This window comes from Symphodus melops (genome assembly GCF_947650265.1).
Source record: "Symphodus melops genome assembly, chromosome: 23".
Lineage (NCBI taxonomy): Eukaryota > Metazoa > Chordata > Actinopteri > Labriformes > Labridae > Symphodus > Symphodus melops.
Genome location: NC_136713.1, coordinates 6,727,532 through 6,745,351, shown reverse-complemented (window position 1 = coordinate 6,745,351; position 17,820 = coordinate 6,727,532). Strand labels below are relative to the sequence as shown.

General features: G+C 43.3%; 1 protein-coding gene across 2 annotated transcripts in view; it reads right to left on the bottom strand.

Moving 5' to 3' along the window:
• The window catches only part of LOC306818551 (interleukin-1 receptor accessory protein-like 1), a 218,873-nt gene extending 208,400 nt beyond the window's left edge, over positions 1-10,473 (bottom strand). For both annotated transcript variants that reach the window (XM_079336205.1, XM_079336206.1), the window contains exon 1: positions 10,459-10,473. The gene's annotated coding sequence lies outside the window, so the exon portion shown is untranslated. The remainder of the gene's footprint in view (positions 1-10,458) is intronic.
• Between the last annotated feature and the right edge of the window lie 7,347 nt (positions 10,474-17,820).

The window sequence follows — 17,820 nt, the reverse complement described above, 5'->3', positions numbered from 1 at the left end:
GTGGGAGGGATCCTTACTTGAAAATAAATGCAAAGATTGAGGGATCGTGTCGCTTGCTTTCTGGACAAACAAAACAACGAGTTGAACTCACGAAGAGAGATAACAGGTTTGTGCTGCAAGCCGTCTAAAAACTCAACAATCATGTCGGAACATGCAGTACAGATCTTTGTGATAATTGCACAGTCTGGCTGTGATCAGATCAATACATTCAGCATTCCCTCTTCTCCCTCGATCATCTCCTCTCTGGCTTTATGCTTCTGGAATTATGCCTGGCGGTATATCAACAGCAGTGTGCAGTCATTAAACTGTAACCCCTTACAGATGATTTACCCTGTAGGCTTTTTAAACACTGGCCTTCTAATCAGAACAGCCAGCTGCTGTTGGACAGCTGTCAAGTCAGCTTAGACTTAAAAGGCCCAATCGTTCAACCCATTTATTCTTCTTTGGAGTCTTTTATCAAAGCCGGAGCACCAAACCCAACTTTAACCCACTTCCTCCTTGCTATGCTATGAGGCAAATGGCCCACATGCACGTTATTGGTGGCCCCAACTGGCTACGAACTCGAGGAAAAGCTCAATCAATCACCGTACTGAAAAGAAATAATCTGGCTGTAAGGTCAAGTAACTACATATTTTCCGTGGAGCTCCTGGGCTCTCTTGTCTCGTCGGTTCGTTGGATGTCCCTCTGTCCCATTTTTCAAACCAGACTCAGTTTCCACAGAGTCATGGAGTCTGGTTTTGCCCGAGATTTCTGCCTCTTAGTCCTAGTCCACACGTAGGACATCTGGTACAATGATGAGCCATTTGCTTTCAGGGTACATTATTGAGTTGGACAAAGAAGACGCTCTCGACACATTGCCACATCTTTTCAAAATCCGTTTTGTTTCCCCGTCAGATTCCCATATTTGCGTCGTGATAGCAATGACAACAAAGCGCACTTCAACGAATTCAAATCGCCGTGGAAACCTCAGAGATTCTGCCGACAGCGTTGTCGTTTTTAGCATCTCAAATCGAGATCACGCTTTGTTTCACACATGGGGAATACGAGCCCCTGTGGCCAAAAATGATCCTGAAAATGTCAGGATGGCGTTAAACCTCCTGCGATTGTTGTCAGATTTACATCCGTATGTGCTTAAGCACATTCTACAGACTCAGATTGGGCTCGGTCTGCTCCTCCGTGGGAGCACTTACTCATCACTTTCTGACAGTTTTATGTCGGCCATGAAAATAATTGTTTGCCTGAAGACACGGAAACAGTTAGCAGCAGTGACTGGCCATTTTCACATGAAAGCTGAGCATCAACTTGTTCCAGTGTCGGGAAGCAGCGGGGCCGCTTTGAAAAGCAAACCTTTGGAGAGGGAGATGCTCAAGGCTTTAAAGCTGGTTAGTCAAATGTCAAACTAATGTTCGCACTCGTCCGGCAGGCTGAAAACGCCAAGTGATGCGTAATGATGAAAGGAGGAAGGCCATTCTTTTTTCTTTTTTTTTCTCCTTCTTCTCACTTTCACCTCGACTCGCTGCTATCCACGTGAAGCTGAACCAATGCAGCACAGGCCTCACATCTCAACGCCGTGTGGGCGACCGCCTACACTGTCGAGATATGAAATTCGGCTTTGTCAAAATTGAAAAAAAAATTAGAACACATTTGATATGTCTTGCTTTGCCCGTAGCGCAGTCGGGAGAAGTGATGTGAAACACTAGGAAAGTCGCGTGGGCGGCACACGTCTTCCTCGGCTGTGAGAATGCGGAGACGCCGTTTACATGTTTTCCATGTTTACGCCAGCGAATCAAAGGGGAACTGTTCTGCTTCCACTCATAGTCTCCAGATGCAATCTTTTTATACTCATTTATTACTCGTTTGAAAAATCTAGCTTGAATGAGCCACCCCATAAATAACAAATACGCAGCTTCTGATTTGGCAACGGCAGCAACACAACAAAGAGATGGTTATGGAAATGGTTGCGGTGCTGAAAAGAATTCAGCACCACAGTTCAATGGACAGCTCCACTGCTGGATTTACTGTTAGCCTTCAGGGAGATACCAGCAGCAGAGAGCATGTCAGGACCAAGTCCAGAATTTTGGTACCCTTTATCGAGATTCAGTCCGCTCCCAAAACTCATCGATAAAAGGAGTTTGGCCAAGCGTCGGAATGAGGCCGTAAAAAACGTTTGTTTTTTTTTTGCTAATTCAGGGAGATCTCAAACTTGTGAAAGTCCTAATCCTGCAGCAGGATAATCATGCTGCTTTCATTCCGCTCACTGTTTTTCCACTCGAGCGTGATGAATCCATTTCGGAACGAGAGGACGTTATGACAGATGGGATACTTCTCGTGCTCGTGTCCTCCCACTTTGATTGCAGCGACCCATCCGCACCGCCCAGGGGGCCATATGTGCTGCGCTCCTCCTAGAAGGAGTGCAGGGAAGGGGGCGTGGAGACACGCCAGCTCGCTGTACCCTCGTTTCCAACATGCCAGGCGCAGGCTTTGTAACCATTCAAGAGCCTTATCCTTCGATTTCCTCTGCAGCTCCCTTCAAATATTTGCACTTTTAACGAGTCGAGGACAGTTGTCGTCAAGGGATGGATAGCAGACGTGGGTGATTGCGGTCAATAAATAAACAGCACTCTGGATCTGTATTACAGTAAATCACAGCGGGTTGACTCCAGGCCTGACAGGCGCCACAGGGTGCGCTGTGGGAAAAAGTGCCGACTGGCAAGAATCCAGCGCCGCTCTGTCATGTCAAAAAAAAAAAAAATGAAAAGAGCTTTTTCTGGACTTTTTCCAGCAACATGTGCCATTTCTTTTGACCTTGATGGTCACCTCCACTCATCCTTCCCAGGTCAGCGGTTATCTCCAATGTACAATCTGAATTTCAGGTCTGTCTTTCTTGTCAGATGTCGAGATGGATTGGAAGGAAGAAAGGAGGTCAAAGAGGCGACTAAATGTGGCTCAGATACTCTTGTGAACTTACTCCCAGATATGTCCATTTCATTGAAATTCACTTTTCGCATTGCAGACAAAAAAAAGCTCAGCGCTAACATGTCAGCTGAGAAAACGTCGCATCCCATCGCCAATTTAAAGTACAACTTCCAAATATCAAAGCCATTACAAAAGCAGACTAACACAAATGACCCTCGGTGGCTTCTCAGTCTCGCTTCATCAAGAGCGAGATGAACAAACCGCTCCAGTCAGCTGGGTCCACTGTGTTAGATGCTGTTCCAATTGCCTCCAATCTAGCTCCCTTTGTAGAGCATGTACCGCCTCTGGCATTTGGAATCAATTCACCATTCAGTGGAAATGAAACAATACTGTAAAAATAACACAAAAACAACGCATGGTCTATTACTTTTGCTTCAACACAGATTTGTGCTAACAACACTAACCGGAGCCGAGATTGCATTGAAGACTCGTGCAGACGCGGCGAGGAAGGAGTTGTATTTTCTCAGTCCAGAAGGTGACAGTTATGTAAATGCTGCATCCTAGTCTGTCAGCAACACTCCTCCAGGATTGATGTTTTGACAGCACGACAGACTGGAGCTTCCTATTTTTGGAGGGGATGGCTTCGACTGTCAGAAACACTGACTGAGCTGTCTTGCATCAGAGGGAAGATTATGTTTTCGGGGCAGATTCTTATTACAGCTTTAAGACCAAAAGAAATCTAGTTTATCCACTGCTTCAGGGAAACGACTCAGCATCACTAGCATCAGGTGGTTTGATATGGCGAACAAAGACAATAATGAGCTGAAAGGCAGATACCTTTAAAGTCCAGCACACAACACTTGCTGGTTTCTCAGCTGCCAATCGTCCAATTACTCAGATCACAATGTTTCCAGAGACAGACAGAATAAATGTTTCATTATGTTGAAAAAACATTTCATATGACTTAATGAGTCCGCATCTAGACTCTAACATTTCATTAGTGCCTCATTGTTGCAGCACTGCACGGCTTAACATGAAATAATTATTATAAATTAACTCCCGTGTACACTTCAAAAGAAAATAATGACAGAAACTACAAGAGTGCGACTGATTTATCGACCAGCCGATAATATCAGCCGATATTAGCATCAGGTGACAATCAGTATCAGCTAATTTTATCTCTGATATGTGCCGATACAACGAGGTTGACTCAACTGAAGCTCATTATTTATTTGTAATTGGTTATTTCTAAGTTAAAAAAATTGTGTTTCCGCAAAAGGCTTTAGTTTCACAGGGAAAAAAAACCTAATTATTATATATCTGTTTCACAAGTGTTTGATAACTGGGAGCATCACAATAAATATGTTCTCATATTCATTTCAATTATCTGGAAAGATTGAAGGTAAATCTAAGAAAAATATCGTCTGATATATCGGTATTAGAATTGGAATATCGGCATCGGCCCCTACAACCTACGATCGGTCAGGCCCTTGTAAATAGTGTTAAGTTTTCAAGTCAGAATGAGAGAATACCTCCTAAGTGAGGACCATTACTTCCAGCAGTGCGGTCATTTTGGGCAGTTTTTTTTTTTTCCTTCAGTTAACATGACAGCGAATACAAATGGCCTCATTTCCAGGCGCACAGCACCCCCCTGCAAGTTTAACAATTATTGCGACGCTTTTGACAAACTACCCTCGATGAACTCGTGGCTGAGGTGTTTTTAAGCACCATGCTCACATAACAAATTCTGCAAAAAAAAAAAACCGCATATGATATGCACACAATGTAAAAAAAAAAGAGTCAATATTTTGAGCATGAAAGGATTTTTGTGGTTGGAAGATGGGGGGGGTTTTTTCGACTCTCTGTTCACCCATTGAGCTCAGTGTTCACATGTGCGCCGGCAGACTAAATGCTCCCCGAGGCAGCAGGCTTCTGACCCAATGATGGCCCCCTTATTCTCCCTAACAGATGTAGAGAGTGCAATTACTGCTCACACAATTACTACTCCTCGCAGTGCACAGCAGGCCGCTGGGTTCACAGTCTGTCTGACGCGTCTCTCTCACAAAAAAAAAATAAAGACAGAAAGAAATACTCCAGAGCGCTGCTGTGCTGAAATGAAAGAAGCCTCCTCGGGGGGATTTTTCAGCCGCCATGTCCAAAATAACATCCGTGAACTTTGAAGACACAAGAAGTGACATGGCGAGTTGAGTTGATGATTGACATGTTGAAGCTAATAAAGCGATATTTACTGTTACAATAAGGGAGTTATTTGGTCATTTGAATTTTCATCAGAGGGTAAATACAACTCCAAACCTGGCATGACTTTTAATATGGGCTTCTCCCTCTCCCTGAGCTTTGACGGATCCGGTCTATTTGGGGTTTTTATGGCCTGGCTCTCAGGTGGAAAACACTCCGGAGGAATGGCGGCTTTTATTAATCAAATCAACAATGCATCCAAAGAAGCTACTGGTGCAGAATGTACTTTTTCGCCCCACAACGACACTCCGCTGACCAATTTCCCATCACTTGCTCTGACTCACTCCATTTTGAAGAAGCCGAGCGATGACTTTATTACCGCGACACGGGCAGACGGGGACTCATAAAGCTGACGGGTGTGATAACTCGTTCCCTACCTTGTCATGGCTCTGAGAGGAGGCTGGAACAAAGGTGTGATGGAGAAGGGCACGGAGCCATAGTCCCCCAGTGAGCTCGATGGGGGTTTTTTTCTTTCCCAGTGACATGCTGTCGCTCTAGATTTAGAGAGCAAGGGGAAGACCCAGATTGTGGTGGGTGATGGACAGCCGTGGGGTACACACAGGGCCAATGAATGCGGCAGTTTACGCCTTACGCTGCACATCTCCTACGAGTAGTTTGTCCTCTTGATTGAGGCGCTTTTAAAAGTTTGTGTTGAAAAGAGCTTTCTGTCTCTCTCTCTTTACAGACTTGTCCTCGAGTGGTTGCAGCATCGATTTAACGGCTCCATACTCGCCCGTCGGCACGAGCGACGGGGTTATAACGCCGCACTGCTTCGCCCCACGACTCTTTGAATCGCTGCGACGAGGAGCTGTTTTGTCTCTTCTCGAACGTAGCTATGCCGACACGTTGACAGCGGCGCCTCCCTGTGGTCACAGTGACGCAAAACAACGACCTACCTCCGCGCCTTTAAATGTCTCGATATCTCACTTTAAAAAACCCTCACATACGGCTCAACTTCACTTACTGCTCCAACCTTTGGTCTACCACAAGTTCCTTAGTTTATTTCAAAATAAAAGACGGTTTGTATCCAAACAGGAAGTCAAGTATGAAATGAAGAGAACTATGATTTTATAAATAGTTTGACAGCCCTAAAATAAAATACATTAATGGAACAGTTGGGGACGTTGTGATCCAATTTTTGTAGCATACGGGTCACCCGAGACCAGAGTGCTTCGAGACCGAGACCAGAGCAGGGCAGGGGGCGAGAACGAGACAAGACAAAGGCCATAAATGTTAAAAAAAAAATAAAAATCTTGACTTAAAATCCAGACACCGCCCAGTCCAAGACTTAAACAAGACCGATTAAAAATGCTTTCCAACGTGAGACGAGGCCTTCAAAAACCAAAACTCAATGTGCTCCATGAAGCGAACAGCTGCAGAAGTCCCGGGTTCGAATCCAACCTGTGGTTCCTTTTTTTTTTTCTTTTTTGCACGTCATTCCTTCCTCTCTCTCTTTTCCTGTCTCAAAAACAAATCTTTAATCCAACAAATTGTGCCGCTGTGGAGTCAAAGTTCTCTTTTTGCAAGTGGCGTTTTTGTCTTGAGCTTCGGAGTTGTACGACGAAGGCGTACGAAGACATTCCCCCAACAACTCAGACACCTGATTTGGATCCAGACGTTGAGTTTCCTGAATAAAATGTGAATAAACTAAAAGTCTGAAAATAGAAGAAACCCTCGGCTTGCAGGTCAGATTGCTTCGAGTAGAAGTGCGGCTGAAGAGGTCACCACTGGAAGGAGGCGAGCATCGACTATTCACGGCTGTGGAGGTCCGCTCGGGGGTATCGTCGACCTCTGCGCTGACACAAACTTATTGCTGGTGTAAATCACACTGCGGCCGCCCACCACCCCTGCCCTCCCTCCATGAATAATTGAAGAGTATACATACATGCTGCCACGCCGTACATCGTCTGGAATATTATTGCTCGCCTGAAGTCCCGTTTGAGTTATGCCTTCGTCTCAGGAAGTGCAACTTTGGACACATTCTGCAAGATATATATTGGAGAAAGAAAAGAGGAACACCTGCTCCACGCGCTTGATGGCGTTCCTCGTGTGTCTGTGTGTGTGTGGGGGGGGGGGGGTTTACCGGGGACAGGGAGAAGTGACGGGGTGTATCCACGCTAATGCATCCCCCGCTCGCAGACAGACGACACACCTCCAGACCTATCTGTTCATTTACCTCCACAATCAAGATTCACCGCTCCATTTTCCTCCGCCCTGTTTGCCAGAGGTGCTCTGTTTTCTTCGGCGGTAAATGAATTAAACGGGCCGTCTGCCAAAAGCCACATATAGCGGTGTGTCTGCGGCTCGGGTATGCATAGACGTTGCCTGAGGCTTATCCAAAGTGATTGATTTTGATTCCAGAACTTCGCACTGTTACCTCAATTTTTTTACAGGTCAAGCTTTGTTAATGTCACGACAATAAAAATAATATTAAAAAAAAAAAAAAAAATTATATATATAGGGTTATAATTACCAGAGGCAATACTTTGAAATGCCAGAGCAGATTCAACATGCAAAAAAAAGAAGAAGAATGTCACTGGGATGAGCGCGGACCAAATGATCTGAAATAAGCCTCGTGCCTGAGACCCGGCTCTGCGTGACTGGCTCCAGCATACGGCGGCCTGACGCCGGCCAGGTGGCTTTTACATCTGGCCAATTAGCTCTCAAACCACCGCAATGACTCTCCACACCACAGAGAGCCTGTTGAAATAATATCATCAGGACCTTTAAGTGCTGAAAGGCCGCCTCGCCTGTTGCCTTGCTCAGAATAGCGAGTCACCGCGTCGCTTTGAGTCCGACCTGGCGGCTCTCAATCTCCCGAGCAAATTCACCACGTTTCAACTGGTCGAACATGCTTCCACATCGTCCTCATTCGCAGCCTTCAACGACGGTTGGGATGAGCGTAGAGCTTCCTTTTCGCCGACAAGCAGCCGTGCCGCTCTCTCGCCACGAGGTGAAACATTTTAATGGCAGTCAAAATGCCAAAGTTAAATTAAAAAGCTAACTTTACAGCAGCATAAAGTGGAGGTGTTCTCCTCGGTGCTGTAAGCTGAGGAGCGCCCCCCACCCCCCCCCCCCCTCCAGTTGCAGCAGGACGAGTATAAATAATTCACGTTTTTTTTTTTTGTCTGGGATCTCGCACGTCTCTCGTGAATCTCGTGTCCGCTGTCAGGTCACGGTAGTTAACGCCGACAAAGCTGCCAGGTCTTTGGCCTTTACTTTCCAGTCTCCGGTCCCTCGACTCTCAGGGACAAGCCCCCCCCCCCGATCCCACCCACCTTCCCAAAGCATGCCTCTCGCCCTGAGCACTGCACCAAGTGACATATTCTATCCATCAACCGCTGTGCTGTAACATATGAAGCAAAGAAAAGGTGCAGGGAAGGCACATTTTTCATGCATATGATATTCCGGCGACAGCATATCCGCCTACGTTAACCCAGGAGAGTGAACATCGGGTAAGTAGGATGGAGGGGGGGGGGGGGGGCTCTTTGAAGATGGATTACGAGCTCACGTCACTAGAAGAGAGTCTGAGCGAGGAGGAGACCCATCCACAGTAGCGTGCTGTTTATTAGCGCCATCAAATACTTTGGACCCCCGCACCCCCGTCCTTTAGCTGAAAGCCCCCTCTCTTTTCACATGCACAACATAAAAAAAAAAAGAAAGGTCACATTCTTCCATTTTTAAAGTCACAGAGCCATTGCTCATGCTCACAGATAAATTGTAGTTCTTGCTTTCTCCCCCTTTGCTTTATACAATCCATTTTTTTGCGGCTAAGCTACATTTGGCATGTTAAAAAGATCCGGTGGGGGGGGAGAGGTAAATGCTTAATTTAGTGTTTAACAGGCTGCTCCAATTCATTTTACAAAAGGGGATTCGTTTACCATGAATATGTCGGGTTTTCCCGCTGGCAACTTATTTGTAAAAAATAAATAAATAAAAGAACGACAAATAACATGTTATTTGAAAGTGCTTTTTTGTCCTTAAATGACAAGCGCTCGCTGATAAAGCCGCTCCTAAATAAAGAAACAGCAGCGTAATGAATGCACGGGTTCTCTCTTGCCAAAAACTGCATTACACTACTGCTAATGGTCCCCCCCCCCTTGCCTAAATCAAACTATCTGCAGCATGCTGTCAGCCAGAGCGAATGGAAACCCCGCCACAGAGTGGGCGTTTGATTTGCAGATGGAGTTCTACCTGGAGCCCGATTTTTGGAAACTGGTTTTCTGACTTTGCCTTTTCATTATCTGAAGTCCTCAGTCAAAGCTTCATGTCGCTTCAGTTGAGAAGGGAGCGATTCAGTTCAGGAAAATGCACACAGAGAGCACGCAATGACGTCGGGCCGCACACTTCTCCCTGCTCTATTTTCATGCAGGATAAAGGAAAAGGCTTTAAACGTGTTCACGTTTCAAATTGGACGCTGAAGTCGATTCTTTGAAGGACCCCGAGTGACCTTGGCGTTCTGTTCCTCCCTCTGGCTTCTGTCCTTACTCCTTCTTCCTCAGCGCTGTTCTTTTGTGTGATATCACCGTGTGTCTCATATTTACGATTGAAATTTACATTTTCTTTACTCTTTGATGGAGATTGAAAATGTGCCCCAATGGCAATGACTTAAAACTTCAATAAGACCCTTTTTTTTTTTTTTTTTTTAGAGGAAGTCGAGTTGGAGCAGAGAGTGCCTTTGACATCTTTGATTAAATTAATACACAATCAGGCTTTTTACCTATAAATTGTTATTGTAGAAAGGGAAACAGGATCACTGAAAGCAGGGTTGACCGATATGGAAGTTTTGAGGCCGATAATGACGATATATGGTTGTTGTAATCCATACAGCGCCCTCTGCTGGTGACAGAACTGCTAGTGTAAAAAAAAATGGTTATATTATAAAAATAATTATTATATTATATTCAACGCCATCTCTACCAGAAGTGCGTGGTTTGTCATTTCAACCAGACGACTACTGCTTACTCAGCAAGTCAAACCCCTGCAGCTCATTACAGCACACCAGACCTCAAGCAGTTTTGTCCTCATCCTTCACACTCCTGCAGCTCATCCTTTAAGGTGGGCCCATTGTTTCAACACGTCACCTTAAAATACACTTCAAATCTCTCGAGCTGCTCCAAAGTATTGAGCAAGCCATCCTCTTGAGTGCAGAGTCTGAGTCATACGAGAGTTTGAACACTCCTACTCAACATCCCACGCGCTGTAGCTATTTGATTCGCTTTTCTCCACATATCAGTCTCACTCTGTCGCGGCCTTCGGGGAGCACAAAGTCGATTCTGGACTCACCTGATTCACGCAGGCCTCCTCAGGTGGTGGTGCTGCAACGCGAGGGAATTTCTGCGTCCCCAGCTTGATGCGTCGTGGTGGTTTCTCCTGTGACAGAAAAGAACACTATGAACTCCATCAACAGCACTTTCAAAGCAGGAGTTGAGTTTCACCTTTCAGTTCAGCTGGAGTCAAACGAGGTCGGTCTGGTTTACTCGACTCCTGCGGGAAAAAAATATAAACAGAAATATAAGCATCGATTGAGATATAGTGAAGACATGTTCGCATCCATCTCAAAGAGCCTTGTGGCAACATTACCCTGGTGCTAGTCTTAAATCTTTGACAGTACTTCCTTTTAATTAAAAACTACTTGGTGAAAGGCGGATGGCACAGGTACAGGTATAGAATCTGATCAGCAGGCTTTGTTCTGGGGGGGATGCTCGGTGCTCAACATGTTTTGCACAAAAGGAGGGTGGTCTTTTAAAACACACAGCTCGCGCAAATCTAACACTTCACCAACTTAACCTTTAACCAAGGACTCGTTACTGTCTTTGTGATTGACTTCTGCAGCTTTATAAATGATATATTCATGTCAATTCTGCAGATATTTCCACCTCTTTATGCAAGAAAGCTAACCCCTTTATCCCCAGTTTAAATCCACACAGCATCAGATAAACTCGCGACGTGAAAAACCTGCACAGGCTCCAATACGAGTCCGTGAGACATCTTTTTTTGAAGGTGTGCAGAAATCTTCATAACACCACTGTCAGTTTTGAACGCACCACAGATAATAGACGATCAACTTCATTGTTATTGTTTTAACATGGTTATATTATCTTTTTTTTTTTTTGTAAAACGGGTCTTTAAATAATTACATAAACCAGAGATAAGATGGACCCTGAAAAAGTGGCTGAACCGAATCAGGGCGACGCAGTTTTAACACACCTGGGTCGCTCCGTATTTCACTGATTAGCCTGAACGCTACTGTAGCTGGTTGTAACTGTCTCTTCAAGGCCCTACGTGGTTTACATAGAACTTAACCAAACACTCACCTGTTCTAAAAGCTTGTATGACTTCCCAACAACAAAGGAGTAGACACCACGCCGCCTCCTTATTCACCTGTCGAGCTCCTTTAGTTTCAATTTCTGCTGAATGTCGCACTGCAGGCAACACACACATTTTCGTAAGCATTATCATGACTATTTAAGTAGTTTTAAATTGTGGAAAAAGTCTACCAAAAGTACCTGCCTCTATGCAAACACACCTGTCACTAGGCACAGGTGGAAAGGCTTTCTGTGAAACTCTCACTGGCCTGATAATCTGTTGACCGACAGAGGGCGCTCGAGTTGACCAAGTCTCAATGTTCAAATTGCTAGAAAACAGTAAGGCTTAGTCCGTTTTTTTTAAGAATTATTAATTTTACATTTCAATTAATTCAGGTGTTTTCAATTTAAGATTCACCATCAAATGGGCTTTCCCAGCAATTTGCACCGCCTTTGAACGTATCGTTTGTCTTAATCAGCATTTTCAATTAACAAACAGGTATTTTAATCAATTTTATGCATAGCCAGATGAAGAAATACAAAAAAGCCACACTGACTAGAAAAAAAAAACTATACAAAAACACGCAATTACTTGAAATCGTGCAAAATTGATTTCAACAAAACAAAAGTTTGGGTTTAACAAATGTAAAACTCCAAGTAATTCATAAAGTCTCAAGGAGACTCCTTTTTCCCAACTTTCTCAATGACTGAAAAAGGATTTTGAATTTATTTTAAAATCAACAAAAAGACTTTTCAAAACATCTGCTTTATCAAGGCATGCATCCTCCTGGCCCCTTTACCTATTGTCACTAAAAGTGTGGGAAAGAATTATGGAATGGAGGTGGTCCCATGTTTGTGGCCAAATCTAACCTACCAGTTACCTACACCACTGGTCCAATCCAGTATATGGCGACAACGCAACGAAGAGAGAAGTGGTGACTTGAAACAATTTATTTTGTTAACTTCCACCAAAGCAGAACGTTTTATGTAGACAATAAAAATAGCTAACCCAATATATTACAGGTAAAGCCTAACATTTTTAACACGTATGCAAAAAAGAAGAAAAAAAATATGCAACTGAAATACATGCTGATTCTGTAGAAGTTGCATCAGACAAGGCAGACATTTTACATTTTACACATAAAGAAGAAATCCAGTGTGAGTAAATGTCTCTGAGTCATCACTGCCTACAATGAGTGAGAAAACCGAAACTCATCTAATTTGTTTATCTGGGTATGTTCTCGAGAAGTGAAATATACTGAAAGGAGATGGATCAACATCCATTCGAGGTTCATGTCATCAGGCTTCGGAAATAATGCACGAGTGTTGCAACAATAGTTTATGGCTTTGCAGTCAATGAATATTAAATCAGATGCAACTCATAAACATGACTGCTCAGGAGCCCTTTAATGTCATCTCCTGTGTCAGCATCAGACGCCCCAAAAACAGCTGCACGAGGCTTATAAATCCCCCTCCCTATAGAACATATGTAATCAGGTTTGTTCTGTCTGTTCGTTTTCTGCATTGTTTTTTGTGTGTGTTTTTTCGCCAAAACAACACAGCAGAGGTGTCACAGTGATTAAGAAGACCGCCCTTCAACTGGAGGATGCTGCATTCAGGGACCCAGTGTGTTGGCAGGCATCTTTTCCTGTCGTGTGTTTCCGAGCAACACGTTGAAGCCAGCTTGTCGTGCTCGGCGGGAGTTCAGTCTCCATCACGGTCTGCAAAAAAAAAAAAATACTTGAGGGAAATGCATCGACTCTGGAAAGTGAGTGGCCCTGCAGCGTTTTTAGTCAGTGAAAAACACCAGAGAGAGACAGTTTTGGCTCCTCTTCTGCATCGAAATATTCCAAAATCATGGCTGCCATACTGGGCTTGTTTGGCAACTCGAGGGAAAAGGCATTTCAGCACATATAAAGTGATGAAAAAGTTCTCAAGAGCATGACATTTGATGGCTTAATTAGCCGGACTGTGGTGTAACATTCCCACACTGTGGCGTGAATCTGAGACTTGAACCGCTCCTCCATGACACCAAGGGATCCTTTTGGGGAACACGTTTTTTATAATCGCCGTGGCAACCGTCTCCACAGCATCATCAGGTCAAATTGGGCACCTGACAGAGCTCTGCAAATGTTATTCTCTTTTACAATGTCGAAAAAATCAGGCTGATATGACAAGAAAATAGAGCGATGGTGGCTTGTTAATTCATATTCACCCTGAATTAATGATTGAGTGCGACTGCGAGGCGCGGGGCATATGGAAAGGAGAGGGCTGCAGATGCTCCCCTCCCAGCGCCTGGGGGGGGGACGAATGAGAGCAACTTGGTGCCTTGTCACACACAAACACGCCTGTATGCAGGGCCATAAACACACACACACACACACACACAGAACAGCAACTTTCCTGACATAAAGACCTGTCTTAAAGCAATGGGTTTTAGATGTGTTCAAAATTCAGATCACATCAGACAATATTTTCAGACTAAATCCGAGTGGTTTGCTGACAGCCCGAGGGAGCATAAATAATGAAAAAGAGATATTTACTCCTCCCTGGACCGTGAATTGCAAAGGGGCTGCATGAAATAAGGTTTCCTTTCCTTTTCTTAAATTCATTTCCCGTTCTCCCCCCCCCCCCCCCCCTTCCCCTTCCTTTTGTCTTGACATTTCTAAACAAATCAATCCCCCTTCATCCCAAAAGGAAGTTGATCTTTGAATAGATTGTGTCCAATTTACCTGAAGAGCCTTCAAGTTGATCCACTCAGCCATTCACCTCATATCTCCAAACTGGATCTAAACGCCACAAGTACAGACCTCACAATTGAAATGAAAACTGCCAACATCCTTTCCACTTCCCCCGATGCCTCAAGCGAAAGCAGAAGGGTTTCTTTTTCTTTTGACCGAAAGGATTATCTGGACAAGCCACAAAGAAATCTCTGTGGATTCATTTCCAGGTCTGAGAATATTGCACGTCCTATCTTCTGAGGTACAATGCAGCCAAAGGGAGGCTGGAGGAAGTGGTCCAGGCTGCTGCGTGCACCATCTAACTGTCTGCTATCAACATGAACAGCTGGCATTACGAAGAAAAAAGGGGAGAGAAACCCTTTATCCTGCAACAAAAAAAGCTGGGATTGAATGAGTGAATAAAAGACTGCAAGCCCCAAGCACATATTTATGTTTAAAGAATCAGGTATGGATAAAGATCTGGGAATGATTACCTTCAAAGAAAAAAAAAAAAAAAAGGGCTTTAGATAGGAGTTTTCAGCCTTGTTTCCAGGGGCGTGTCCAGTGCTTTTCCAACTAAGGTTGCCCAACTGGGGAATGGATTCATCACAAAAGCAAGGCCGCCCATAAGGTGGGGGAAAAGGGGAAGGCTTTCTGGGGTCCAGTTGTATGAGAGCTTGCAAAAACATGGTCCATCCTAATTTTAAGCGACAGTGACCACATTTTATTTCAAAACAAAATACTCACCAAACTTTTCATGTTTTCATTGTGCACAAATTACTTCTACTGAACCCTATTTGTAAGTTAAAGAAAAAAAACAGCTTTTATCTTTTATTTACTGTGAATGTCTGCGGTTTGGATTTACATTTGATGTCCAACAGCTTGTACTTTTTTTTGACTGTTGAATCAAACAACCAGATGTTTTCCTTGCAGTTAGTCATCTTTTGTACTAATTCACAAATTCAACTGAAGCCCTGAACGCCTGCATGAAGTTAAACGTTTGCAAGGTTTGGACTTGATTTTGCCACAGACAATATTTGGATGCATTTAAACACTGTATAACACTATCACATTGGTGTTTTAGCATATGCTCAGATACCTCTGAACACTTCCAACATACAGCATAACAACTCCTCCCTGCAGTTTGAAATAAGACTTTGGCTTTCAACTCTAATCTCCAGCACGCCGTGGTTCGTGGGAAAATCTAGTTTGCAGTAGACTGAACTGATTAGTCCCAAAAAAAAAAAAAGAAGAACTGAATGAGAGAGTAGAGGGCAGAGATTTGCGAATGAGGCAATCTGTGTGATTGAACTTTGGGTAAGCTCCATTTAGCTGCTATTGAGAGAGAATAATAGAGACTCGACAGTATGAATTCATGTTTAAACATGTTGCGTGAGCCAAAGGGCGTTAAGGGCTAATTCCGTTTTGGTGACACATGCTTATGACCTCTTTAACCTAAATTTAGTTTGGCTTGACTAAACTCTTCAAATGACACAGATGCAACAAAATATCTGTGAACACAAATTCAGCAATATGTGCCTCGCTAAACCTCATTATAAGTATATTGGTACTTAAAGGGGCCATTACACGTACAAAGAACTCGTCTGGAACACATTTTTATTACAGACAGTGTGTCACATTAGGAGAGGCTATTTTCCACTTGTATTTCAGTCTGTTAGCAGCATGAAAAACCTTGAATAAGTTGTTTCTTTAAAATGTTTCTCAAGTGATTTTTATTTGACATCTTTCTAGCATTTTGGAAATGATTAATACCTGATACCAGTCACACATTTCCTCCATTCTGAAGGAAATCTGTGGGATGGGAAATGGAATTCATATTTCACAAACCAGTCTTCACTACGTTTGTACTCAGCAAGGCAACATTGACTATGTTTGCAGACGATTCTACTCTTTATTATGCAGCCCCTGCATGTTCAGAGCTTAATCAGGTACTGTCTGGTGAGATTAGCAACTTATTTAATTGGATCAAAACAAATAAACTTATTCTAAATCTATCAAAAACAATGAGTATCATATTTGGTTCTAAGTATAGATTATCACAAAATCCGAAAATGATGATACGAATAAATGGTCAAACTATACAGCAAGTACAAACGGTGAAGCTTCTTGGACTTTGGCTTGACTGCACATTGTCGTGGTCTGATCACATCAACAAAGTTGTTGACAAAATGGGTAGAGCTGTTGCTGTAACACGTAAATGTGCACCGTTTCTCAACTCACAGTTGCTTAGTCGTGTTGTTCGTACTTTGGTTTTATGTCATTTAGATTACTGTTCAGTTGTATGGGCAGCTGCATCGAACTCTCTTCTATATAAATTGCAAGTTGCTCAAAACAAGGCTGCAAGACTGGTTCTTGGTTGTTCTGCAAGAACTAATACTGTAGAAATGCATGAACGTCTTGCTTGGCTGATGGTCAAGCATAGACTATCTGCTAATTTATTAATATACCTTCACAGAATTATCAATACTCAAACTCCTACATTTCTTTATGATAATATATTTTACTGCTCAGATACACATTCACATTACACAAGAGGGGCAAATAGTCGACAGATCACTTTACCTCTACCTAAGTCTAATGCTATGAAGAGGACTGTATCCTACAGGTCAACTGGGCTTTGGAACAATCTTCCAGTTGAGATTCGTAATATCAAGGGAAAAACTGGTTTTAAAAAGAGACTAAGATTGTATTTGTTCTTAAAGCCATAATACCATCTTGATTATTGATTGAGAAAGGTTGTGTTATGTCACAAGGAAAATGTATGTTGCTTTTCTATATCTCATTGTTTTTATCTTTATTTTTAATAGCCTAAGTGTTGTTGTTGTTGATGTTTTTTGTATGTCAAGGCTGGACCCCAGGAAGACTAGCTGTCGTCTTGGCGTCAGCTAATGGGGATCCTTTTAAATAAACAAATAAACAAAACTACAGACTCTGACTGGGCCTGGATCTTACACCATGCTAAGTAAAAGCAAAATTAGCATACTAGCAATTAGCAAAATTAGCTGGTTAGCTAATTGGCTAACCAGCTGACCATTCCGATGTAATTGGTAGATTACTCAACTTCAGAAATACTTCAACTTCTACACATCGGACATGTTAACATCTTTCCACCATAGTCTGTACAGTAGTAAAAGATGATCTGTGCTCCCCCTACTGACTGGTATTCACAGTATTCAGACTGCCATTTCAAGGCACAATCATATTTACGCTACATATGCCTTCGATATGAATGTCACAGAGGCATGACGGAGGGACAAAGTGATCCCCCCTCTGTACTGCCGTTGGAGGTAGAACCAGAGGCGTTACAGGGCGAGATGAAAGGACGGAGAAAACATAGGAGAACAGTTCTGTGTGTGTGCATGCCAGACTGTGTGTATGTGGAGCTCCTGCAGTGCCGTGCTCCCTTGTGCTGCAAAAACATTCAAACGCAATATGAATTCAGACTGGGAAAGCGTGTTTTAAGGAGTAATGACCGCAGAGCTTCATATAGTGTCCAACAAACACACAATGGTATCTACTTGTTATGCTAATCCAATTCCCTGCACTATGACTGAAATATGACAAAATAAATAGCTGATATTGTTGAAATAAATGTTAAT